The sequence below is a fragment of the Geotrypetes seraphini genome, chromosome 4 (assembly GCF_902459505.1).
Source record: "Geotrypetes seraphini chromosome 4, aGeoSer1.1, whole genome shotgun sequence".
In the NCBI taxonomy this organism is placed as follows: domain Eukaryota; kingdom Metazoa; phylum Chordata; class Amphibia; order Gymnophiona; family Dermophiidae; genus Geotrypetes; species Geotrypetes seraphini.
Genome location: NC_047087.1, coordinates 249,290,749 through 249,305,329, shown reverse-complemented (window position 1 = coordinate 249,305,329; position 14,581 = coordinate 249,290,749). Strand labels below are relative to the sequence as shown.

Below are 14,581 nucleotides of genomic sequence, written 5' to 3'. Positions count from 1 at the left end.
AGCAGATTTTTAATCCTAGAGAACTGGGTTCATTTCCCTCTGTAGTTCCTTGTGACCCTGGGTAAATCACTTAACCATCCATTACTCCAGATACAAAAACAGAATGTGAGTCCACTAGGAACACAGATAGCACCTGCATATAAGCCCTGATTCTTGCAATAGTGTTCTTGTAATGGTGCTCTAACTGCAGAAGCATTTTTTTTTAGTGCATGCCAGGAAAATTCTGATATTTGGTAACTCTAAGAAGAACAGAAGCAGCCTTCTGGAAGAAGAGCTGTTACTGCTGGTCACCACGCCCTGTTATGGGCTGGTAACTGAGACCCAAGCAGGGAACTACCCCAGAGGCTCCTCTCAAAGGAGGTGAAGGCTACCAGACTGCAGATCAGCACTAGTAGCCCAACATAGGCACCGGCCACTGGGGTGTGATCAGTACCAGCTGTTCAACAAGGGAGAAGGCTCCCTGAAGACTAGCAGTGAAGGTGGAGCACTCTTGGGAGGGCAGAAGCCCTCAGAGCTAAAGGATAACCACCAGGATGCTGCCACAGGGGCAAGCCCACCAGCTGGGAAGGACAGCATCCACCTACCCCTAAGAGCTTTCATGGATTGGGTGAGAACTTGGGGACTGGGCAAGGGTGGATTGGAATGGAAAGGAAAGGAAGGATGTAGGTATACAACCATACCCACCTAGTGACTAAGTTGAGAAGCTTGGGAGGAGCCTACAATCACAGTATTGGTTCTCAACTGAAAGGGGCTAAAAGGTTTTGGAAATGCTGGATTTGAACTGAGAGTTAAAGGTTCAAAAGACTATAAGCAGAGGGTTTGAATATCTGAATAGTATACAAACACTGTTGAATTATCTGAACTAGTGTTGGTTTAAGTATGGAATTATTGTAATTGTTAAAAGCTATTCATGACAATTTGTTTATTGATTAGGCATATGTGCATAGTTCAAATAAATCAGTTTAATTTATTAGCCAACCTTGTTCACAGAAGGTGTTTTGTTTTGTTTTTTTCCTGGGGGGAGAAGAGGGTAAACCCACCCACTAACATTTCTTTTCCCCAGGTGGAGGAACCGAGTGAGGGACCAACAAAGACTGTTTTCGGGGGACTCCAGCCAGGTTTGACCCCAGACCCAGAGCTACCATTAAGGGAGCATTACATATGTAAATATATATCACTCTGTCTCCTGATTCAATCCCTTGGGTTTTAAACTCAAAAGTGTTTTTGTTAATGTTGAATCAAATACTGGATTAGATTGTCCCCACAGGGTAATCACACTTGTTCAGTGATTGCATATCCCAAATTCAGTGGTGTAGCTATGGGTGGGCTTGGGGTAGGCACAGGTCCACCCAGTAGTGGTACCACACCACCCTCCCCCTCTCTCTTTATCATGGCATCCCAGCATCTTCCCTCCTATCTCTCAACCCCGTCCTTAGTATACCTTTCATGTGTCACGAGTGCCTGAAGGGGTTCGTTTTTACTACCAGCATTGGCCCCTGAAGGCTTACATCTGCCACATCCTGTCAGTCAGGAAACTAGAAAGTGACGCAACATCCAATGAGCCACCACAAAAATGTATTTACTTATTTAACAGACATATCCTTCCAAAATACATACATAAAATATAATAACATATGAGTGGCCACTGAAAAGTTCTCAGCCCAACCAACAAAGCTGGGGTAGTCTCCATCGAAGGCTATACAGTACACTTAATGCAGTGATTTACCACTTTTTTTGTTCCTTCAGAAAAATATGGAATAAAAAAATGGAAAACTGCTGGACTAAATGTATAGCCCTCAACAGAGACTGTCCCAACTTTGTTGGTTGGGCTGAGAACTTTTCAACGGCCACTTGTATAATATTAGATAATAATTAATAAATATAAATGCTCCACTATCTGGATTGAGAGCACTATCTCAACGGAAGGAAAGCCTCAGGTTTTATCTTGGTAGAGCATAAATGCTTAGACCTCCTTCATCCATCCACATCATTGGCAAAAGCTTCCGAGGAGAATGTGCTATTATCACTATTCAGTTTTAGTGCAGGACTGAGACACACAGCTGCCTCTGTGATACAAGTGATATTTAAACAATAGCCAACGTTTCACGATGTAAGACCATTTCTTCAGGGCATATTGACTTTCACTTTCCCACACAATTTGAGTTGCTCGCTCTTACCACCGTCCTGTCCTGTCCTCTCGTTCTCTCTACCTTGGAGAGGGTGAGCAACCTGTCTTTATCTACTAAGTCTATTCCCTTCATTATCTTGAATGTTTCAATCATGTCCTCTCTCAGTCTCCTCTTTTCAAGCGAGAAGAGGCCCAGTTTCTCCAATCTCTCACTGTACAGCAACTCCTCCAGCCTCTTAACCATTTTAGTCACTCTTCTCTGGACCCTTTTGAGTAGTACTGTGTCCTTCTTCATGTACGGCGACCAGTGCTGGATGCAGTATTCCAGGTGAGGGCGTACCATGGCCTAGTACAGCATGATAACCCTCTCCAATCTGTTCATGATCCCCTTCTTAATCATTCCTAGCATTCTGTTCACCCTTTTCACCGCCACCACGCATTGCGCGGATGGCTTCATCGACTTGTCGACTAGTACTCCCTGGTCTCTTTCCTGGGGGGTCTCTCCAAGTACTGCACCAGACACCCTGTATTCGTGTATAAGATTTTTGTTACCGACACGCATCACCTTACACTTATCTACGTTAAACTTCATTTGCCATGTCGCAGCCCATTTCTCGAGCATATTTATGTCCCTTTGCAGGTCTTCTCAATTCTCCTGCATCTTCACTACTCTGAATAACTTCGTATTGTCTGCATTTAATCGCCTCACTCGTCGTACCAATTTCTAGGTTGTTTATAAATATGTTGAAGAGCACGGGTCCAAGCACCGAACCCTGCGACACTCCACTCGTGACGCTTTTCCAGTCCGAGTATTGTCCATTTATCCCCGCTCTCTGGTTCCTAGCCTCCCTGTGATGTTTCAAGGCAGAGTACAGGAGTGGTTTTCCATTGCCTTCCTTTGGTGAGTACATGTGTGCTTTTGAGATTCCCAGAGATTTTTAAAGAACTAGCATGCCACCAATAATAACAGCTATAGATTTCAACCAGACACTTGAGTTAATCTTAGACAGGCTAACAAGCTACAAAAGGAGAATTACCAAATCACCTCCTATACTTCAGTCTGTCGTGTTGGAACAAGGTCTTATTGATCCATGAAGAATGATGTACCCTTCAGCAAAGGCATTTACTTTTCTCTACCCCTCACCAACTCCCTCTTTCACAAAGGCACGCTAGGGGCTGCTGCACAACAAAAGCCCTGAAGCCCTTTAAATCTCAATGTGCTTCAGGGTAGTTACCATGGTGGCAGCTACTAGTGCGGTTTGTTAAAGAGAAGGGGGAGGGGCAAATGTATTCCAAAACTTTTTAAATCTCTATAAAAATAATACTAACAGTGTCTAAAGCTTAAATCTACAACATTTTGGTTTCAGATCATGCAGTAGTTTGATTTGGGAAGCCCCATACTAATTGGCGATTCAGTGCATTTCCCGGAAGAACCTATCTTTAGAGAGGTACTGATTAAAGTTAATAAGGAATTTTTTGATATAAATAAATTGAAAGATGCTAGTGTGGATATCAGTTTGAATCAATATGAAGTTGTAGTGAGAGGAGTGATTAACTATTGACAAAGGGAGAGCACAATTAAGGAGCTAGAGATCAAAATTAAAAGATTAGAGGACCAATATATTAAACAAAAGATAATACTGTAAATTATGAGCAAAAATATAGAGACTGAAATGCAAGTTTAATGAAATTCTAAGTCATCAACCAGGGTCTTCTGTTTTCCTGCAGAAAGCTAAACATGCAGAGAAGAATCAAAACAGCCACTTGTTAATTCAGCATTTGAAAGCCAAAGAAGATAAAGCATACAAGGTAAAAACTAATACAGCAATTTCAACAGTATTACTCAAAGCTATATAGTTTGGAAATAGACATAAATAAATAAAATTTAGAGCACATTATACTGGCAAAAGCTTTCTATAGAACCTCAGATATTACAGAGAAGGAAATTAAACTGGCAGTAATATCATTGCCTCCGTGTAACACATCTGGATTATATGGCTGACAGTAGAGTTTTACTAAAAATTTGAAAACTTACTCACATACAAGGAGGTCTTTTACTAATCTGCATTAAACAACTAGCACAGATTTTATGGCATGGTATGTATTAGTACAGACCCATGCAGATGTCTAGTGCACATTAAAATGAGCAGTGTAGTAAAAAAAAAAAAAAATCTGTACTAGCTGTCTAACGTGGATAGGGGTGGGATGTGAACATGACATGGGCAGGTCACAGAAGGAGTCAGCTGTAATAGCTACCATATTTTAGTCCTATGCACTATTACAACTATCAGATGTGTGGTTGCACTTACCACCACTTCAAGAGGAGGCAGTATATACAGTCATGGTACAAGAAGTCCAGTAGCATAGCCACAGACCTCATTGATATGATGCTAATGCGTTTCTATAATACAATTTGCCATACAGCTGAGGGGCCACGTGCAGATGTACAGATGGGGACAAGATGGGTGGTACAGAGTCCGTTGGGATAAATGGATGGGTGGCTAAACTCACGGCAAATTGTTTCTACAGTTAAATAAGATATAAAGAACTGATCTAAGTTACAGTGTATGTAGCAAGTTAATCCAGGTGTGGAATGAGTGTACTGTATAGTCAGTTACCCTATGTATTAAGGGCTCAATGTTCAGCCAGCAGTAGTAAGCGACTGACAGTCAATGCTGGAGCACGCATGGCTCCCACTACTGAATATCAAGTATGGCCGTCAACCCCAGAAGTTAACCAGGCACTGGCCAATATTCCAACTTTTCCTCCAGGAACTTGTTCAAACCTCTTTTAAACCCAGATATGCTAACTGCAGTTACTAAATCATCATTTTTAAAAAAAATTTCCTACATCATCCTTTTGAATACCAACCCCTAAAATCTACAGACTGCTCATTTTAATGGTTTCCTGCACAGCCTTGCAGAGAAAACCCCTGGAGGGCCATTTTTTGTTTGTTTAAATCTATATTGATTTTCAAACTTTGATAGTGCAATACAATTGGTAAATCATAAATACTGCATAAAAGGCACTAATAACTATACAATTATTACATTAAACAATCATTTACTCCCATCCTCATCTTAATTATTAATACAATAATACATATAATGTGATTTCAATATTATAATTAAATAATTTAACTCCTCAATGTACATTTCCCTTCCCCCACCCACCCTCCCTGGATGTGTAAAGAAATCTAATGAAAAAGGAAGAAACATGACCCTTACTGTAATGCAACAAAAGTAGTCAATGGACTCCATACATCATTAAAGGACTTACTAGTCCCCAAATGTTCCGCCATCATTCGTTCATACTTACATTTACCCACCAAAAAGAATAATTAATCCTGTCATGGTTCTTCCAATTATGTGTGATCAATTGAACACATATTCCTTTCATGATCAGGAAAAGGCGACTTTTATACTTGTCTAATGTAGGCTTAATATGAAGTAACATACCACAAATTACAGCCTCATAGGATAAGGGGATAGATGACCCAAGAATGAGATTTATTTGTCCCCAAATTGACTTCCAGAAATTAAGAATCAGTGGATAAAAATATAACAGATGATCCAAAGTCCCTATATTAATATGACAAAATGCCAGTATCTATTAGATTTAGAATTATCTATTTTTTGTAATCGAACTGGGGGTCTAAAAAATCCTATGTAATAAAAAATAACCATGTTTGTCTCATAGATGCTGATGCTGTACATTTCAACCTCCAAATCCAAATCCGTGGCCAATGAGACACAGAAATATACTGTTTTATCTCGATGCTCCAAATATCTCTAAGACTATTTTTTGGCTTCTTATATAAAAATTCGGAAATCAATTTGTACTACTGGGTGGCCTGATGCCCTACTAGATCTGTCTGGTAGCAAAGGACCTGCAAGCTGTAATAAGTTTTAAGTTTTTTCCATTCAGAGAACCCACTCTGAATAGCCTGCTTCAACTGCAACCACCTATACTGTTGGGACTTTATAATGCCAAATGATTGTTCCAGCCATGAAAAATCAAGCAGTTTCTCATTAGATATAACATCATCCAATGTCCGAAAACATGCCTGCATCCAATTCTTCCAGGTGATCCCAGCACCGCCTACTTGAATCTTGGAGTTTAACCATAAGGACTGCAAAGTAGATTTCATTATAGGAACATCTGTTAGTTTATCAATAAATGTAATTGTTTTCCATGTATCCAATAAAATTATGTTGTCCTTAGCATATCTAGGTAGCCTGATACTTAATAGATGAGATAGTCACATAGGGGACATAATTTTCCATTCTAGATATAGCCAGTCTGGAAGATGCTCCATGAGCTCAGGGAGGATCCAATACATACCCTGTCCCTGACGCATTATATAGACTTGATGATACCTATAAAAATTGGGAAAATTTACCCCACCTTCCACAATTGGTTTTTGTAAAGATACTAGAGCAATTCTCGCATTTTTTCCAAGCCAAATAAATTTTGTCAGAATACTATTTAATTTTTTATAAAAGGACCCCGGAAAAAAAAACTGACAACATACCCATTCCCTTTCCTGGAGGGCCATTTTTGAAAAGGAGGTCTTAGTCTGCTTTGGGCGGTTCCTGCAAGATGGCCAAATTAAAAGGCTCAGAAATGTCCATTTTCGAAAGATGAACCGCTAGACATCCAAGGTAAATGCTCCAATGTTCATAGAATTCTTATGAGCGTCAGAGCATTTACTTCACTGGCCCAAGGTAGAAACCTCTGCCATGTTTTAGTAAAAGGAACCCTAAGTCTGTGTTATCCAGTTAGTACCTACTAATACTAACATGCTAGTCTATAGGCAGTGGAACACTGCTTTGTTTAGGGGGGCCCAGGAGCTCCGCCCTAGCACATGATCTCTCAGCAGCTCCTGAGTCCCCCACCCACTTTGATCTAGTGCTATAGTTTTAAATCTTTGGGCATCCGCTGCATAATGTCCACGGGCCGGCCTGTCCCCAGAAGTAGAATAAAGGTTTCCAGAGCAAGCCTGCTGTTTGATGCTGTGCAGTGGCTGACCGAAGATTTAAAACCATAACACTGGGAAATGAGAGGGAGGGCGGGCAACAATCGGTGACCAAAAACTTTTGGGAATGCCATGGCCCCTGTGGTCTCCCCCGTTCCGACGCCTATGTGCTAGTAAAACAGTATAGGAATGCCCACTCTCCTTCTACAACACACCCTTCTACAACAATATTTGTTTAAAATACTTAGGGATCCTTTTATCAAGCACAGGTAGAGCCATTTACCATGGACCAGCATGGTACATGCTCCAACGCTCATTCAGTTCCTATAAGTGTCAGAGCATTTTCCTCGCCAGACCCCGATAAAAGATTCTACCGCTGTTTGATAAAAGGAGCCCTTAATTTAATCAAATTTAATCTGGGATTTATGAGTCGCACTATGCCTAAACAGGCTCAAGGTGACTTACAGTACGATTTAAAGAGGTACAATTTAGTATAGTACAAGAATGCTACAGGAAATACATTACAACAGTTAGAGGGATGGTACAATACAAGAAGAAAAATACTTAATTCATTGAAACAGGAAAATTGTTTTTGGTAAGCTGTTTTCACATGGTAATGCTGTGTTAAACTGTTAAGACCCTCTAATAAAAGGGCCCCTTAATTAGTCACTTTTTAAAATCTAAAGTGAAAGTAAAATTATATATTTAGGTACCATTTTTGCTCAATCTGGCATGCAATATAAGTTTTACCTTAGGCAATTAAGGGTAAAGCAACTTACACAATATCACAAGGTATATTATTGGAAGTAACATCTCTAACCACTCGGCTAATGTTTCTCAGCTCTCTTCTGGAAATGCCTAGACTGTCAGGTTTTTAGAATTACCACAATGAATATGAATGAGATATACAGTATTTGCATATAATGGGTCTCAAATACATGCAAATCCATCTCCTGTATATTTATAGTGGTAAGCCTGAAAATACAACTGGTTGGGGTGCCTCCAGGAGAGCGTTAAGAAGCACTGCATTAGGATACTCAATTGTTAGACACTTTGGGGCAAATTCTATAAACAACCTCCCAATTGTAGGCGGCGGTAAGCATTCTATTGCTGCCTAACCAGCCACTCAGGACACATATTAAAAAAAAAAAAAAACCCTGAGGCAGGCAGGCCTAGGGAGGCACACAGGGCTACATAAGCATGGGCATAATTTCATCTGGAAGTGGCCTTAGGCAAACTGAGGTGGCCCTAGATTTTCTCTCTAGGGCCACGACAGGTGCCTGAGATCTAGGCCAGCATAATGATGGTCTATATTTCAAATAGATGCAGCTGCAACAGGGAACCCATCCACATCACGAAGTCAGCCAGGATGAAGGATGCCCACTCCCTCCTGCTGGAACCAATGAAGCTCCCCCCCCCCCCCCCCCGAATGTCCGCAGCAGATGGACTGTCAAATTCCCCATGCCACCAGCCCCCAAGGCATCCCCAGCAGGAGGGATTCCCACTCCCTCCTGTTGGAACCCCTCCCCCTGAAAACATGCCTCCACCCCAACACCCCCAAGCCCACCTGGACCCCCCCCCCATACCTATTTCTCACTGGCTGGCTGGAGGGATGCTTACTCCCTCTGGCTGGCAGGCATGCCACCACAGAATGGCAGACCTTCCCCTTCCCGGTGCATCCCCTTCCTGGGATGCACTGGGGAGGGACCTAATGCCCTGATTGGCCAGGTGCCTGGGACAGCTGGAATCTTAGGCCTCACTCCCAGTACATTCTGGGATGCACTGGAAATGAACTAAGTCTCCAATTGGCTAAATCCCTTAGGTCACTCCCATAAAGGGTGGCCTAAGTGATCTGGCCAATCGGAGTCTTAGGCCACTCCCAGTACATCCCAGAATGCACTGCCGGATTAATTAATTTCTGATAGCTTTAAGTGAGAAAAAAAAGCCCTTGCTGCTTGACTAAGACATTAACAATTATCATTGATGCAATATGTCTTGCTCTGTTCTTGTTAATCGAAAATGTCCATGTCACAGCAGCCAAAACAAATTTTTTTAATAAAATCTATTAACAACATATCAATATATTTACTTTAGAAATTACACTATGGTCCAACATTTTTCTTTTTCATCTAGACATTTGCAATGTAAAATGTTAACTCCCTTTCATCTTTCTGTGCACTAATGAAAGGAAGACATTTTTTTTTTGTAAAATTTTCTCACCATCATATCCAATGGCTTTCAAATATTTGTATAAGAATCTATTCTGTAGAAAAGAGAAACATGGCTTTGATTTGAAAAAAAAAACAAATTGATATCCCTGTCAGAAAAGTAACAGTGTCTTCAAACACTAGCAAAAATAGCCTTAAACAACCAGGCTGGTGACTATATAGGATGTTTTATTCATTCTCATTTTAGAACTATGCCTTGAGTTTCTTAAATTGTCCGTGACTAAGATATATCTCTTCTGTCTTTTCTACTTTATTCAATGGAACATCTCTTAAAAAATATGTTGTCTTTTTGAAAACCAGTACACTGAAGAAATTTACATTTGTTACATAAATTTACCATGATTTTGAAATCACAATCAATTTACCCTACTCCTCCCCCCCCCCCACACACACACACACTTTATGAAGCCACATTAGCATTTTTTATTGCCATGGCCAGCGATAAAAAATGTTTTTGCCCTTCTGCTAAATGGAAGAGTTCTATGTGTTATTGTATAAGCTTAAATAATAATTAAATAATGATTCTGAGCTTGATATACCCATATTGGGCCTGATTCTATAAATGGTGCCTAAATTGCAGGCAATGCTTCCTCTAACGTACATGCACCTTAGAGCCAGCATTGGACAGGTACATGTAAATGTTTTCTCATCTAAGCAACAAGTTCTAAAAACCCAAAATGTTCCAGCAAGCAAGCTGCAGGTATTTCAGTGAGTGTCCATGTAAAATCTGTAAGTGATGCTCCTACAGTAGTATGTATGTGCTAAACCTAGAGGGAGCATCGCTTGTAGGCGCTGGTCTGTGCAGTTGTCAATCAAGCGCTAGGCATCTTTTATAGAATCATGCCTAGCGGCACCAAGGTGGATTTAGGCACCGCTAGGCTTCATTACACCTCCCACCCCACCCACGTTTATAAAACCACGAAAGTGGTTTTTAGCGCATGCCAGTTCGCTGAATGCTCTGCGCTGCTTCTAACACTCATAGAGTTCTTATGAGTGTCAGGAGCAGCACAGAGCATTCAGCGCATTGGCCTATGCTAAAAACAACTTCCGCGGTTTTGTAAAAAGGTGGGGGTAAGGTAGGCACTGATATATTAAACCAAGTTTTACCTGGTCTAATTTACTGGCACCTAACTCACACAAGGATGACAATATGCTGTGGAGGGGCAGACTGGATGGGCCATTCAGCCTTTATCTTCTGTCATGTTTCTCTGGAAGATGGTTGGGTGCATAAGGAGAGGAATGGCCAGTAGGAAAAGGGTGGTGATAATGTCGTTGTCTAAGTAGACCCCATGTGGAATACTGTGTGCAATTTTGGAGACCTCACCTTCAAAAAGATATAAATAGGATAAAATCGGTCCAGAGGGCTGCTTCAAAATTGGTTAGAGGTCTTTGTCATAAATCATATGGGGACAGACTTAATATGTATACCCTGGATAGAGATGTTTAAATATCTTCATGACATTAATGTACAGGAAGTGAGTCTTTTTCAAATGAAGAAGAGGGCATAGGATGAAGTTAAGAGGTTATGAGCATTGGAGCATTTATCTCACCATCCCACGGCAGAAGCCTCTGCCACAGCTTCGTCAAAGGGAGCCTTACTTAGGCACCTAACCTAAGTGCCATTTATAAAATCAGGCCCCTTCTTTTCTTTTCTTTTTTTGATTATATATAATAATTTTTATTAATATTTTAACAAAAATACAGTCCAAAGTTGGCCACACATGTTTGTTCTTCATTGTAGCCCCAGGAACAGCACAACAAGTCCCACTCCCATCCCCACCCCCACTGTCCCAACTGTCCCACACACCCCTCCCCCACAGAATTACATATTCATCAAGTAGCTGCGGGCTCTGGGAGACAAGCTATCAAACACAGGGGACCAAATCTGTAGAAATTGCTGCCAGGCAGCCAGAGAGGCTCTCATGACGTTCAGATGCTCCATGCATAACAAGACATAGACATCATTCTTCCACTCTGTCACTGAAGGGGCCTCTAGGCGCCAATTACAGAGAATACATTTGTGTGCCAAAAGGAACAACTGCTCGAGCAAGTAGTTGGTTACACTCTACTTGCCCAGCATGCGAAAATTAAAAAACAGAAGAACAACCGCTTGGCAAGGTAAGCGCCAATGCAAAAGTCCTGAAAGGTAAGTCACCACAGAAGTCCAGAAGCGCTGAACCGACACACATGGGGCCACTTACAAATGTATCAAAAACTTGTATTGTAATTCCTGTAAATCTGAAGATTTAGTAAGGTGGCAAGAGTCATCAACAGCAAGCATAGTGCCTCTCCATTGAGAACTGGATCACCCTCCGCATCTGCATTCCAAGCTGCTGCTATTTTATTATAGTCAAAAGGTGGAACCAAATTATTCAGACTGATGTGATAAAAAGAGATATTGGCCGGAATGGTATGAGATAAGGAGAGAAGCTCCACCACAGAGTCTGCTGCATCTTCATTAGTGGTCTCTTGAGCTAAAGATAGCACATAATGACGTATCTGTCCATAAGCCAGTCAGTCTTGGTTATTGGCAAGTCAGCAAGAGATTGCATTATACCCTCCTCAATGACCAGGTCTCTGACAAAGCGCTACCCGCATTCTCCCCAGGCCAACAGATACCGCTTGGAAAGATCAGGATCCAAATTGCCCACTAAAGGGAGCAAGCAGGTAGAACAAGGAGACTGCTAGAGTTGTTTACAAAACCAATGCCATACCTGTTGCATACACTTCAAAATCTGATGTTGGTAAGCTGGCATAATTCGGTAAGGTGTCTTAGAATGCAGATAAAACATCAGATACACTGCAGCAACTATTTGCCACTCCAATTCCAAAGGCGTATAGAAGGAAGTATCCTTAATCCAGTCTACTAAATGTCTCATCAAACAAGCAACATTATAATGTCTCAAGTCCGGTAAAGCCAACCCTCCCCTCCCAACAGGGCGAGATAGCTGTTGAAGTGTGCAGTGAGGCTTACAATTTTTCACAAGAATTTACGCAAGGCAGCCTGAAAAAGTTGTAAGTGTTTATTAGTCAAATAGAGTGGAAATGTCTGAAGAACAAACAGCCATTTCGGAAACAGCACCATTTTATAAAGAGCTATATGTCCCCGGAAACTCAAGGGCAGTGGTATCCATAGGGTGAATAAGTCCAAAGATTTTTTCATTAAGACAGTATAATTTTCACGATAAGCCTCAGCCACCCGGACAGGAAAAAAAATGCCCAAATACTGCATGCTATGAGTCACCTTTTTAAAAGAAAAAGGAGATGTCCAATCCTTAAAAGCATAACCCCCCACCGCCAATGCCTCAGATTTGTCCAGATTTAAGGTAAATCCTGAAACCCTCTCATGTTGCAGAATCAACTCAAACAGACATACCACAGAAGGGTAGGGCTGAGAGACACACAACAGCAAATCATCCTCAAAGGTTCCAAAGAGTATAAAGAGCAAGGGGGATAGGGGGCATCCCTGTCTCGTCCCCCTTCCCAACGCAAACACATCAGATGACAACCTATTAAGTAAAACAGTAGACCGTGGGGACTCATACAGCACCTGCACCATATCCAGAAAGGGACCCCCAATACCATAACATTCTAAAAGACAGAACAAATAGGCCCAATGCACACAATCAAACACCTTACACACATCCAAACTCATCAACAGCCCCCCCTGATGGTTTGAAGCCGCATGACCCAATACAGCCATCACCCTATGGACATTCCAAACTGCCTGCCGAGCCTGAACAAAGCCCACTTGGTCCGGGTGAATTATCCCAGGCAATAGTGGGGCCAACTGCTGAGCCCGGATCTTGGCCATTAATTTTACCTTAAAATAGATGAGGGAAATAGGCCGATAAGATTCCAACAGCGAGGGGTCCTTCCAAGGCTTGGGCAGAACAACAATAGTAGAAATATTAGCATGCAATGGAAAGTACCCCCACTGCAGAACCTGTGCAAAATACGCTTCTAAAGGCAAAGAAATATGATCCTGTAACAGCTTAATCCTCTCATAATCAAATGTAGTCCAGAAATATCTCTTTGGGTTATATTTTCTCCCTAGAAATGATAACGCTCGCTTCTCAAAAATCTCCTTGAACTACCCTAGTGTTTATATTAATCAAAAGCAGAGATGGGCAACCTTTATATGCAGAGAGCCACACAAATGTCAATACTATCTCTAGCAGGCACAGAACTCTAAAGACCTTCTGTGATAAATAAAAAAATTAAATAAGTAAAATAAATAAAAATGATAGTAACAAACTCTGGTTACTGATGCTTTCTTTCTATAAGTCCCATGATTTCACAGGCAGCAAAAAAATTCAATGGAGGGCCACAGGTTACCCAGCCCTGGTCTAAAACACCATTTATACCAGGCAAATATTTATTCCATATATACCCTAATTCTTGCTGTGTCTCTTACATTGAAGGAGGTGATGCAACATTTCCCTGCCATCGTAGGCAGCAGGGATTAAGATGGACCACCACATCCCACAATTAAGATAGACTTGAGGGAGGGGAGGATAGGTACTGGTGCTGGTTTTCCAATTCTGAAGGTTACAAGTTATGTGCAGAACAGGAGTGAAAGGGCAGAACAGGAGACAGGTCTGGGATTTAGGCAACAATCTGGAGGATCAGCAGGCATTTTTCTGTTTGGCAGGTTTGTTTTCTTTAAGACAAATAAAGTTAGGATAGCTCTTTTGCTGGCCTAACTATGGCCTTCTTTTGCTAAGCTGTAGTAGAGGTTTCTGCCATGGCCCGGGATTCAAAATGTTCCAACGCTGCTCCGACACTGATAGGAATTCTACTAACCTCTACCACGGCTTAGTAAAAGAGGGGTTTATCTGGCTAGTGGTCTGAACATCATCCGTAACCGGATACCCTCCTGTCTAGATAGTGCCAAGGTGATGATCAGAGAGAATATACATTTATTTATTTTCTTCCTACATAGATTACAATATAACATCCAGAAATTAAATACAAAACCAGATATCAAAAACAACATACTTGAAAACAAAACAAAGAGCATGCTGAAAAGTCGCATATTACTGTGCCTAGACTTTACATCATGCCTTAGGATACGGCACTAAAAACAAATGGATCTATAACAGTTTCTTGAACTTTACCAAGTTTATCCATAAATGTATATATCCAGGAAAGTGGTTCCACGAGGGCAGACCTGTAACTGAAAAGCAGCCACCCTTGTATCAGCTTGGAATGCTCTGTCATGTGATCTGAAAAGTGTGAAATCTG

The 14,581-nt window shown here is 41.3% G+C and overlaps 1 long non-coding RNA gene across 1 annotated transcript; it reads left to right on the top strand.

The window, feature by feature from the left end:
• Window positions 1–432: 432 nt before the first annotated feature.
• Window positions 433–3,930, top strand: LOC117359119. Its single transcript, XR_004539157.1, has 4 exons — window positions 433–607; window positions 1,064–1,163; window positions 3,496–3,576; window positions 3,857–3,930. It is a non-coding gene; the product is annotated as an uncharacterized LOC117359119 (long non-coding RNA).
• The last annotated feature ends 10,651 nt before the right edge of the window (window positions 3,931–14,581 follow it).